We start from the raw sequence: 12661 nt of genomic DNA, 5'->3' as shown, positions 1-12661 counted from the left end.
TAAGCATTAGGGGTTTAACATGGGTATTGGGTGGACTTAGATCAAATCATGGTTAGAAATAATAAATAAAATAAAAAGCTGTATAGAGGTTTGGAAGTCAAGAGATCTCACATTTACGGGAAAAGTTTTTATTATTAAATCTTTTGTATTGTCTATGATTGGAAGCGAAATTGAAATGAGATGTATTCCAGATATATACGAAAAACAAATAAATAATATTATATGGTCCTTTATATGGGACGGGAAAACAAACCAAATCGCAAGAAAAGTGTGTTGTTCACCGATGGAAAAAGGGGGGGGGGGGGCTAGGAATGATAAACTTAAGAGACTTTATTAAATCAAAACAGATTAAAAGTATGTACAGTAATGTAAACCAAAAAACACAAAAATGGAATGCAATAGGTAAGTACTGGCTAACGTCACTAGACGAAAAATATGATATAGACTTTTTTATATGTTCTTGTTCGGACACTAGAGGTTTTAATCAAATAAAAATGTCTAAATATTATAAAGAACTTTTAATTTCCTGGACTGACTTATAGAAAACCCCAAAATCTGCCACGAAAGAGGACCTTTTAGAAGAAAGTATATTCGGCAATTGTAAATTCCAGTTCAAGGGTCATGCCTTATATTATGCAAATTTTGCCTCCAGTGGAATCAAAAAAAATAAAAGATATATGGGACTTAAACAATGAATACTTTAAAACTTCTTTTGAAATTTTTAGCAACCTAAAAGATAAAAGGAACTGGATAACACAATATAGCCGCATTAAAGCTTCGTTAACGCCTCAACAAATTGAGGTCAGTCCTGCTATCGAAATTAGAAATTGGTATATGTTAATTGTCGACAAAAGGTAAATAATTGGAACAAAAGAAAGCGTATTGAGTGGAAAAAATCTGTACTTGTGTATTTTGAATGAATACTAATCATTTCATTTTCTTAACTTACGCTAGCATTTTTCGAAAGATTTTAAAAGAGGAGTTATGCAAGATTACAACAAACACTTTTATGATAAAACGATATCAAATATTGACTTTTAATAATAAAAAATCAGCGAGTTCCTTATCATTTGTTTATAATGTTTTTTTTTTTGTGTTGTGGCTATCTGCAACACCCAAGCATATTCATTCTGCATAAAAAAAGAGTCGTTGGACAATGTTCGATCTTTTAAGCTCCACCTGCCGCCAAAGCGCGGTATAAGACACTGCAACAATTCTTAAAAATAAGGTGATATTTGTTGGTTGTTTTGAATTCATTCCTTCAAGATCTTATTGCTGCCTCATTAAGTTTTCCGCACGGAATTTCATAATTGTAATTACCTGGTTTTCTTCCAATTCAACATCTTTGACTACGAATTTGCTTGTTCGGATTCCACATATGTCAATAAAAAATCAATGAACAAAAATCTACATAATTCTTTGCAAGTTTTCAATTTGTTTTCTTATAACATTAACGTTCCAATTCGTTAAATGGACAATTCGAATGTGTTCATATTCATATTGGTTTGATAAACTGGTGTAACCGCCGTTGGAAACATGAGTAAGGTCAGAAACATTTCCTTCAACGTTCATATTGTCGCAATCATTAATGAACATGTGATCTATGGAGAACATTTTTAAAAATACGATATTGCAACTTGATCTGTCGAAAGCTTTTACTACTTTGTTGTTATGACGCTTTCTTTCAATTCAAATCGAAACGTATCAAATAATATTGAAATCAAAACAAATCAAGTGACCTGCTAAAAGTTTCTTAACACTAAAACGGAAAATTTAGAGAAATGACATATAATTTAAAGTCGCTCTTCTGTGGAGGAAACGCAGCTTAATGTGAAATAATTTGTCGTAAATTACATTTGAAACAATTATAGAGATATTTCAAAATTTTGTTATCTCTGGAATTTAATATTATAACATTTGTTTTCGATATACATATATACGTTATGCTTTCGTTAATAATTCTCCGACTTCTGTATTTCTAAATTTCGTTTGATATCTTCTGCCAATGTTTTGAATCATAGTAGAATTATGTAAATAATTAAACGTAACATTAAACAATAATGAAATTCAGACCGAAATTTCTTATCAACATTAATATCGTTAAGGATACCAAATCATATACACTAAATGCACATAACCTCTACTGGTGGACTTTCAGTCCCCAATGGTATCATCAGTTAAGTATTCAGTACTTCGGTACTGACATGTTTTATGACAATCCTTTCTTAAATTGTCAGTTTATAAATTTTAAAGTTATAAAGAAACTTAGGTTTCAACCCCCTCGGGCATAGTTGGCTATTTTTTAGGTTATTTTTGGTCGTATAACTCTTCAAAAGAAGTAAAATCACAAAAATTCTGAACTCCGAGGAGAAGACCTCATTTCGTGTGTCGCTTCTCTTCCTTCCACAGTAAATTAATTATCATGCTTCTGTGTTCTATAAGTTCCATGCATAGTCGCATTTGTCATCCTCGCTTATGATTATTTAGTTTGGATTATCTTGGGAGTAAAACGAAAATAAAGGCGTCCGGATATTGTTTCCGTCATTGGAATTCATAGCCAAGACTTTCGTTTAGGACTGTTTTAAAATTACACATAATTTCACAAGTACTTTGGGACAGGACAATTATTTTCGCGTTCTTCTGTATACTATGATCATGCATACACTGTAAATAAAGTGTATTTGCAATTTTAACTATAAATTCCAAGTTTACTATCCACGGCGGATAGTAAACTTGGAATTGATAGCAAATAGCAAATACACTTTATTTATAGTATATGTATGTTTATAGTATACAGAAAAACAAAAAATAAAAAATAACGAACTTTGGAAAAAAGGGGGAGGGCTAAAACAATTGTCCTGTCCTCAAGTACTCCTGACTTTTGAAACCTTTCCTGAAATTCTCCAGTCATAAAATATTTTACAAAAAGTAATCCTACAACAGTTTACATACGATTAACCGCGCTCAAAATGCCCGCGATTTCGTGGGTGTTTTCTAGTATTATATATTTATGTATTTCTCTGTCCTGAGTGTTATTCCGTTTATTTCTGTCACGTAATATTGTCATTTTAGCAGTAGTATTAACATTGCCTTATGAGCGGGAGGTTTTGTTAGCCATAAAACCAGGTTCTACCCACCAATTGTTCTAAAAATGTCCTATATCAAGTCAGGATTATGGCAATTGTTATCAAATAGTCCGTTTCTATGTATGTTGGCGTTTGTTTTTGTAACAGTATTTCTATTGTTCCGTTGTTTTCCTGTAATAGTTGATCTGTTTCCCTTGGTTTTGGTTGTGACCCGGATTTGTTTTCGCTTAATCGATTGATGACTTTTGAACAGCGGTATGCTACTGTTGCTCTTAGGCCAAAATTAAAATTAAGTTTGTTTCCCCACGCCCCGACCGACTGAGAAAATAGCCGCCGACTCAAAAATTTTTTTTGAGTTCCGAGTTGAAATTGTTTTTTTTTAAATATCTCGGGTACGACCAGATCCGGGTACGACCAGATCGGGTACGAACTTGCGTACTTGCCGGCATGGTACAACAAATGGAAGTTTTTAACGACCTTGACTGGCTACACAGCACTTGCACGGTCGGTCAAGGAAAAAAATAAAAACGACATGGTAGACTGGTTCCCTGTCCTTTTATCTGTTTGTTTTTGACAACTAGGGTGACTCAGACAGGAGTCCAGATACCCCGTATGTTCAGGGTTCTCGTTAAGACGCGTATACGCGTCCTGGACGCATGAAAATTGAGCTAGACGCGGTCATTTTTAAAACCAGTGAGTCCCTGGGACGCGTCCTGATTGGATCCCCTGAGTCCCAAACACATCGTTTTGCCTAGAAGATTTATAATTCGACATTGTTTTGACAAGAAACTAAACCGAAGTCGATGTCGAAAAATCTATGTGAAGCGTAGATCAATATTTTTGACAGCTGATTGATTTATAATTTACTTTTTGTCTGCATGGTTGAACAAGCCAATGAACGATCATGACCCAGTTTTGTCAAATTGAAAAGTAAAAATTGTTTGCAAACTTTTTTTTTTAAATACAAATGCTTGACTGTACCTTAAATGGAATGCATATAAATCCAAACTAATTATTAAAAGCAGTATTATCCAGAAATTAAATGAATTCCTTGACCACAAGTTTTCTTTTGTTGACAAATATGTCACATGTTCACTTTTGGCGGGAAAAATACTTGGGGAAACACCTAAATAACAGACAACCCTGTCTGGATATTTATAGACATTTAAAATAAACAGCTGATATAGGAGTGCTAGGAAAATAGTTAAACTTGGTATATATGATTCAATCTACACCAATTTAATTGGGAAAAGGGTGTAAAGGGGAAGGGGTTAATTTGTAAAGTTTTTTTTTTTGTCATTTAAATTTTGGTAACTAAAAATCACCAGACAAATTCTTTTAGTGAGTTTATTATCAAATAGTCCATTCATATTTTTCAAAAATATGTTCCTTTAGGATAAGGGGGACTGGCCAAATTCTTTGCAGTTTTTAAATTTTTCTAATAATTTAAAAGTCAAAAATCATGTTAATATAAAGGAAATTAAGGGGGTAGACATTCTAACACTTACATTAAAGTTGCTACAAATGGTCGATTTGTTATGCTCTGTTGGGTATTAAAAAAAATTTATCAAGATATAAAAAAAAACAAAAAAAAAACACCTACCTACCTACCCACCTACAACAATGTGGGTAGGGGTGTGGGGAAACATACATTTTTTTAATTGTGGCCTTATTTATAACAATTTGGTTAAGACTTTTTATTAGAAAACCAATTTTCTTTCATTTGCAGATATTTTGCTGGTAATTTGTTTATAAAATCATCTCTAGCCCAACCCCCATTCCCCACAATCTTGATGGGGTTCGTTTTGCCAAACACATTATAAACAATAATTGTATGTATGTAGATATAAGACGATGTGGTATGAGTGCAAATGAGACAACCCTCCATCCAAGTCACAATTTGTAAAATTTAACCATTGCAGTTCAAAGTACGGTCTTCAGCACGGAGCCTTGGCTCAAACCGAACAACAAGCTATAAAGGGCCCCCAAATGACAAGTGTAAAACCATTCAAACAGGAAAACAAACGTTAAATCTATATAAAAAACGAGAAACACTTATGAACAACACCAACAAACGACAAAGGACAGGTGCAAACATATGCGATGCAGCGGGTTTAAAATATTAATAACTATATTCGTCGGCATAAGCAATCACCTTATCTTTATTATTTTGAATATGTCCTAAATCATGTAAATGTAATACTACTCATTTAACTTATGATGTAGTTATATCTCAACCACATCATGTTAAAATAACCATTGTAAAATAAGGAATATAAAATAAATATAAAGTAAATACCTTTTTTCTACGAAAATGGATGTTTCATATACGATTCACTAAGGAATAGGTCTACATTTTTGAAAATATACCTGGAAAACCACTAAAATTAAATATATGTGCTATTTTAAGCGCATAATGTAATTTGGAATGAAAAATGAATTGTTTAAACCGAATTCACAAATTACCTGGAAATATATCCAAAGCGGATGTCCGAAACTAAAGTCGTGACATGAAATAAAATGCTATCAGGTGGAGTCAACAGTTTTCAGTGGAATTAACCTAAAACAAAATCTACATATCCCGAATATGAACATGAACCCATACTTTCACATTATTTTCCTATATACATTGTTGGAAAAAATCATAACCTTAAGACTCTTTTCGAGTTTTCTGTCTCACTTATTGTAATTCGGTTACTTTAAAAAGATCAATAACTGTTTTGAAATAATAACAAATGTGTTATCTCGTATCAAACAAATGAACACGGAATGGATGATACCATCGAAATAGCCTTTACCAACTCTACTCACGTAGTCATAGCGAAAAAAAAAACCAAATTGGTTATAAACTAAAATTCTTTGCTATAAACGGAAAAAACAAATATTTTTTATATGTCTTATGGTTCATGCGGGCATTTTTTGCAGTGTTATATCTTTCTTTTCACAATGTTTTCATTCTAACTAAAATCGATACATATAGTCTCTCTACTGAACACAAAATAATTGCACAGCACAAACAAAATTAACCCAGTATTTCATAATAATTTCAAAGAAATATTTCCGACTTACCTTCTGCAGAAGTTATAACTAAAACTACAATGTGAATAGAACAACCACTTCTTAAATCAACTTCTCAAATGATTTGTTTAAAAGTAAAAAAAATAATTGTATTTTCGGAAATTCTTTAAATAGATTGGTTATTTATTGTCAGCGCAAGAACGTTTGATTGGAGAAACGGAGTTAATTCAACTTAACTAAAAAGTAAAATAACAAAAATACTGAACTTGCATATGACTATTTGAACCGTAAGCGGCAAGCCTTTTGATACCTTAAATGTGTTATTCTATTTTCAAAGCTTGCATTAAGTATATATCTGAGTGTTAGTCTATGAGGATTGAATACAATATATCTTCAATCTTTCACACAATTGCAAACAAATGTTTTGCTTACAACTTATAAATGAATTTAAATATATGACTGCACAATATGCAAAATCACTGATTAAGTTGTTTTTAACAGAGATTTAATTTTTAGCAAGTATAGGTAAATCCTCCTCAATCAAATCATTTAATCTATCCCTATCATAGTTTTGGATCATGGTTTGTCTGCATAGATATAGAATAAGTATGACAAATTATCAAATGTGTTGTTTGATTATTGTTTCAGGGGTATACTCAAATTTCGTTCGTACGATAACGCCTCTTTTCCTGAGCTTACATTACCGACGTTGTACTTCCTTTGAGCAACATGATGAATGCATCACACATATGTCATTTATTCAATAAGTTATTAAAACTGACTATAGGGGGAGGGTTGAGATCTCACAAATAAAATTGAGAATGGAAATTGGGAATGTGCCAAAGAGCGAGACAACAATCCGACCAAAGAGTAAAAAAAAACAACAGAAGGCTACCAATGGGTCTTCAACACAGCGCGAAAGTCGAAATGGGGAATATATCAAAGAGACAGCAACCCGCAACCCGCAACCCGCAACCCACACCCAGAGGCATACATAAAAGCAACAGGAGAATACAGTTGTTCCATTAGTCATAGATCGATTCAGAGAAAACAAAAATTCGGGTTACAAACTAAACCGAGGAAACACATCAACTATCAGAGGAAAACAACGAAACAACAGAAACACTGAAGTGCAACAAAAATCTTATGACAATGCAACATACATAGAAACGAAATATTTGATAACAATTGCCATATTCCTGACTTGGTACAGGACATTTTACGAAAAAATGATGTATTGAACCTGGTTGTGTGGCTATCCAAACCCCGCGCTTTTATGGCAATGTCAAATATACCGCTAAAATGACATCATTACATGACAGGAATACAGTACAAATAAATGCAAGAACACTCGGGACAGAGAAATACATAAATAAATAATATAACAGTACATTTCGACATGTTAACCACAAATTAAACACGAATACCTGAAACAATCACTAGTAGCAATATTTGAGTCTGAAACGGTCATTTTGGTCTGATCAAGTCTTAATCGACTGGATTTACTGCTAGAGAAAAACGTCAAGACTTTTTCAGACTTTCAGACGCTGTCACGATATACCGTGTTAAGTCCGTTCAGTCATGTCAAGATAAACAAGAGAGATTGTTCTTGCATCCGATTAAGACTTGATCAGACCATGTTCAGATCAAATCAGACTAAAGGTAAAAATGCTGTTTAGACTTTGTAAGATCGTGTTCAGTCGTGTTAAGATTTTAAATATTCGGATGCAAAACGGGCGACACTTTCTCTGTGTTTATTAGGGTTTGTTTCCCTTTCATGAATAAAATCGGAAAAGAATGGAGGGTATTCTTTTGTGGTCTTTTAATGTTATGTTGTATTTCTATTAATTAAATAACGTTTGCAAAGTTGCAATTCATTTTTTTTCCGATGTTATTTCACGTAAACATTTAATTGGTTATATAAGAAAAGAATAATTGGTGTGACCGGAAAAGTGTGCAAGTCATAAAAACTTTGCAGTCGTGCTTTCTTGCATTAAGTAATTTAGTATTTATTCGTTCCGTCTGTAAAGATATAATGATTAGTAATAAATATCAAAAATGTTCTTAAACACATTTTCGTCTGTGATTTAAAATAATTGTTCTTACCCATATAAAATTAGTCAAGGAAAATATATTCTGAGTATCTTATTTACTTTATATTTTTCTAATTTTTGACAGATGACAGATGTTTGGTGAAAGTTATTTACATTTTAATATACGGATTATCTGAGCATTCAACCGAAACGGACTGTCAAACACTATCTTAATAATTATAAATACCCGTGCAACGCTGTGACTGTTTTATCCATGAAAGTTATGTGAAATATGTTGCCATGTTTTATCATATATAAGGATACACCGGATAAAATTATTACATTTACAAATTATACAACATTATTTCAAAATAAATGCAACAAGAATGCAAGCATATTTCAAAAATCTAGGTAACAGTTTATATTTAGTATAGGTACCTATAAAACCCGATTTTGATACTTCTCTGACCTTTTTAAGCATCAAGTCTTTTTTAACAAGAACTAAAAAAAAAGAATAAACTATATTATAGAAAAATATAACATAGAATAAGTTATGAAACAATTATTAAAAAGAAAATGTACATAATTATACATCTAGTTTACGGTTTATATTTCTGTTTCGTAGCAGATTTGTTTTATATAGCACCCGTGTTACTTCTCATTTCAAAAACAAAATGTCAAAGTGGCTTGGTGCCTAAATGGCTTCATGGTGCTTCAAAAAACATATCCTTCTAATGATTAAAATTTAATAAATCTTCATTTATCAAGGCTAATGAACAATTTCCCAAACAGTAAAAAGAAAATATGTAATAAAAAGTAATTATTTCAAGATTTGTCTCTTATATAATCAATCAATTGTCAACAAATTATATGTGACTTTTTGTCCTACCAAATTTGTAACTTTCTGTCCTGTGACTTTCTTTCCGCTGTCCGTTAAAAAGGACCTCCCGCACTCAGGGAGAGAAAACTGCCGAGACTACCAATGCTAATTGTTAGATAGAATAATAAGTACATCAGTCATTCTCAATTTTATATTTATATAATCAAAATATGCATGCTGGTGCTTAAAAAAATCTGTTTCAAATGTTTAATTTAAGGAATGCTCTGATTTCAAAACTTAAATCTTTCTCTGTTGCTTTCGATTGATATCATTTGCATATCATGTAATATTGTTCGCTGAACATTCAACTATCTTAGCCAAGCATGTGCACTTCGGAATGCAATCTATTGAAAAAAAAAATAAACCAGTTTTAAATTATGTACATTGTGCGAGTGTCGTGTTCGACTTATAATCCTTTAATCCATAAAATAGTCATCAGTTACTATTAATACAATTATACTGTTGCATTTTTGACACTTTACTCAGAAAGATGTGAATATATTTTAATTTTCTTTCAACAAAATTTCCTACTTCAATTTGCTACTCGTCTTAAAAAAAAAACACATTTATTATTTCATTTTTGCCATCGAACTTCCTGATAGATATGTTTTTTTTATCTATCTATCAGGTAAATATCAAAAATGAATCCAGAGTTTTTCAAGTACATTGACGGTTGTGAATTAAGGATTAGTTACTTTTGAATTAAGGATTAGTTACTTTATGGAAAACTCATTTACCTGAATGGTAATATTATCGTTAGTCTTTCTTTTAATAATTTGATAATTTTTCCTCTTTTGAAAATTATAGATAAAGAATAAAATGAAAATTTGTTTTCGATTGTATTCAGGCAGAGAGAAACATATTTTTTTTTTTTTTTATTTCAAATAATTACGGAAGATTTTTAGTACGGATATAAAACAATTCTTAATCTTTTCCAATTTGCAAATATAATTCGGTGGGTTTTTTTTTTTGCACATGGTTGGTGAAAATTGTATGATCTAACTTCTTTCAGAGGTCTGTTAAACCTTGAAAATATGACAATTCCGTGAATCACACGTTGCTACATAGAATTCTTGCAAAATTCAGAAACTTGCAGTACGGTTATATTTTATATTTTCTCCGTTGAAAAAGAAAGTGTTAAAATAAGAAGGTGTAAACATGAAAGGGGGAGGGTTGTTACACGACACGTTCTTCGCAATTTAATGTTGAACGAATAGAAGCTTTCTTACTTTTTTTCAAATATCGAATACACAATCAAATCTCATTCAACGTGCGTGCGCTCATCGTTCATCATTCTGTGTGTTTTCCATTCAACGTGCGCTCAACGTTCATTCATTCTTAATCGTGTTAAGTGCGTTCAACGTTCATTCATTCTCAATTGTGTTTAGTGCGCTCAACGTTCATTCATTCTTAATCGTGTAATGTGCACTCAACGTGTGTTAATTCTAAATCGGATGATATTCATTCAGTCTTTAGTGCATTTTGTAAGGTGACTTTACAGACTTGTATAACCATAACTGATTGGAAAACTTTTTTTTAATTGCGAGATACTCATTTTTTCATCTACTTGTACATGTGTATCATGATGTTATAGAAATGGGTTTACTATTATGTAACTTTATCTTTATTCAATTGCGATATATTTGAAACAGCAAATATCAAATCTCTTGTTCTCGATTTTGGGTTAAAACTTTACTTACGTCTATAATTGAGTCTGAAAATTAAACCCATTAGTGTAAGAATTAGATCTTTAAGCTGACAAATGTTTGTCTCTCAACGGGATTTGAACTCACACCTTTGATACACTGCAGCACCAATCGCAATATGCATGTATATATATATTTTGGACATCTTATTAATAACGTTCAACTTGAGTCATTTCTCCAATGTTGAACTATGCTAGATTTAAATTCTGAACGCTTATTTGGCAAATTCATATTCTACTTAGATATTTTCAATCATTTAGGTTTTGATAAATACCATGAAAGATATCAGATTTGTCCCAGTTCCTGGTGGTCACATGCATGTACATGAGGGTATTTCATCAAGAATATACAATATACAAGGTTGTCGGGTGAATGTGGATTGCGGATTAAGAAGATGAATGTCAAACTTGAATAAACAAACTGAGGCAAAATTAACACGGATATGTATTTTCTCTTTAGCAACTTTTTTATTCTCTGTTCTTTATTTTAATTTAAACTTAGCTAGATACGTTTTGTGGCATATAAAATAAAATGTAGTACGTGAGGTCTTGTGTGTATCCTAACCTAAGGATCGCTGTGGCTTTATAGCTCAAAACAGTATTATTTGTTTTGCCTGAGCATTTGATGATTCTTTCTTCTTGATTTCATAATGAGAATAAATCCAGAAATCTGGAGTGAATTCGGAACACTTTACATTGGTTAAATAATGAAATGTATGTTTCAGAAATTTATATACACAAGTCTAAATTCGGTTTTGACGCCCGGGGACACTGTCGTTTACAGTTAAGACGAAAATCTACACATGCATGTATGTTCTTATAAAAAAGAAGATGTGGTATCATTGCCAATGTTCATAATTATATCATGATTAATGTTCTCCCCTAATAATCCATCTAACAGTTGCCAATGGACGTTAAACAACCAACTATTAATTCATTCATCTTATCCATTTAGGTTTGTGATAATTTGTTTATCAACTACATGAAACAACTGCAGATTTACACTATAATTAGGAGGCCGAAATTATTGCACACATAAACCACTCATTCACATCCCTACGTCTTGATCCCCTCACAAAACAACACTTTAAGCACGATTGCCTTTATATACATGTAACTGCTTATACATTCTCTTGATTGAACTTACTTGAATAGTTGTCTCATTGGCAATTATACCACATCTCCTTATTTTTACATAAGAGCTAAATTCATCAAAGGCCAACTTAGTCTGAGCTGAAACCTTCATTTCTTAATAATTTTTTTTGCTAAATTTATATACTGACAATTTACGAAATGTTTGTTATATATTTTTGTTTGTAACATAAGCATCAAAATATATCAGCTATGAAGATTTGTATACCCTTAAATAAACTCATATTTTCCTCGGGCAATATCCGCGGTAATAACAATTAATACTTTAGTACAATAAAAACCATTATCAGGAAATCGGTATGAAAAGTGTTTGCAATTATTGAAACCAAGTAAAAAGAAGTGTATATATATATGTATCAGTCGGAGGTGCAATGGGGACCCTGAAGTCTGATTGTCACGCTGAAGTTAGATGGTCTGCGCCGAAGTGCAGTCGGCCGTCCGATGGTGTGCGATGGTCTGTATGACCTGAGACTACTATAACACATATAGCAGTCTCAGATATGACGCGTGAAAGCTAGATGTGCAGTATATTTGTTTCAAATTCAGTACATACATTTGCATTTACTAGTGTTATTGTATATGTATCTATTAGTTACAGTTGCGTACTAAATGAGAGATCGTCCTCTTTGATTTTCTGGATGTGGAAATAATTCTGCGTTAACATTTTTCTTTAACTTGTTCCTCTCATTGAGATCCTCGTTTACCGTTATATTATAATAAGAAGAGTCTTTGGACCCGTATGTGTTTAGGGAATGCATTTATTTCACGGTTCAAAGTCCTACATGCG

The sequence above is a fragment of the Mytilus californianus genome, unplaced genomic scaffold (genome assembly GCF_021869535.1).
Source record: "Mytilus californianus isolate M0D057914Y unplaced genomic scaffold, xbMytCali1.0.p SCAF_10, whole genome shotgun sequence".
Taxonomy (NCBI): Eukaryota; Metazoa; Mollusca; class Bivalvia; order Mytilida; family Mytilidae; genus Mytilus; species Mytilus californianus.
The sequence above is the reverse complement of the archived record's forward strand: the minus strand, read 5'-3'. Positions refer to the sequence as shown.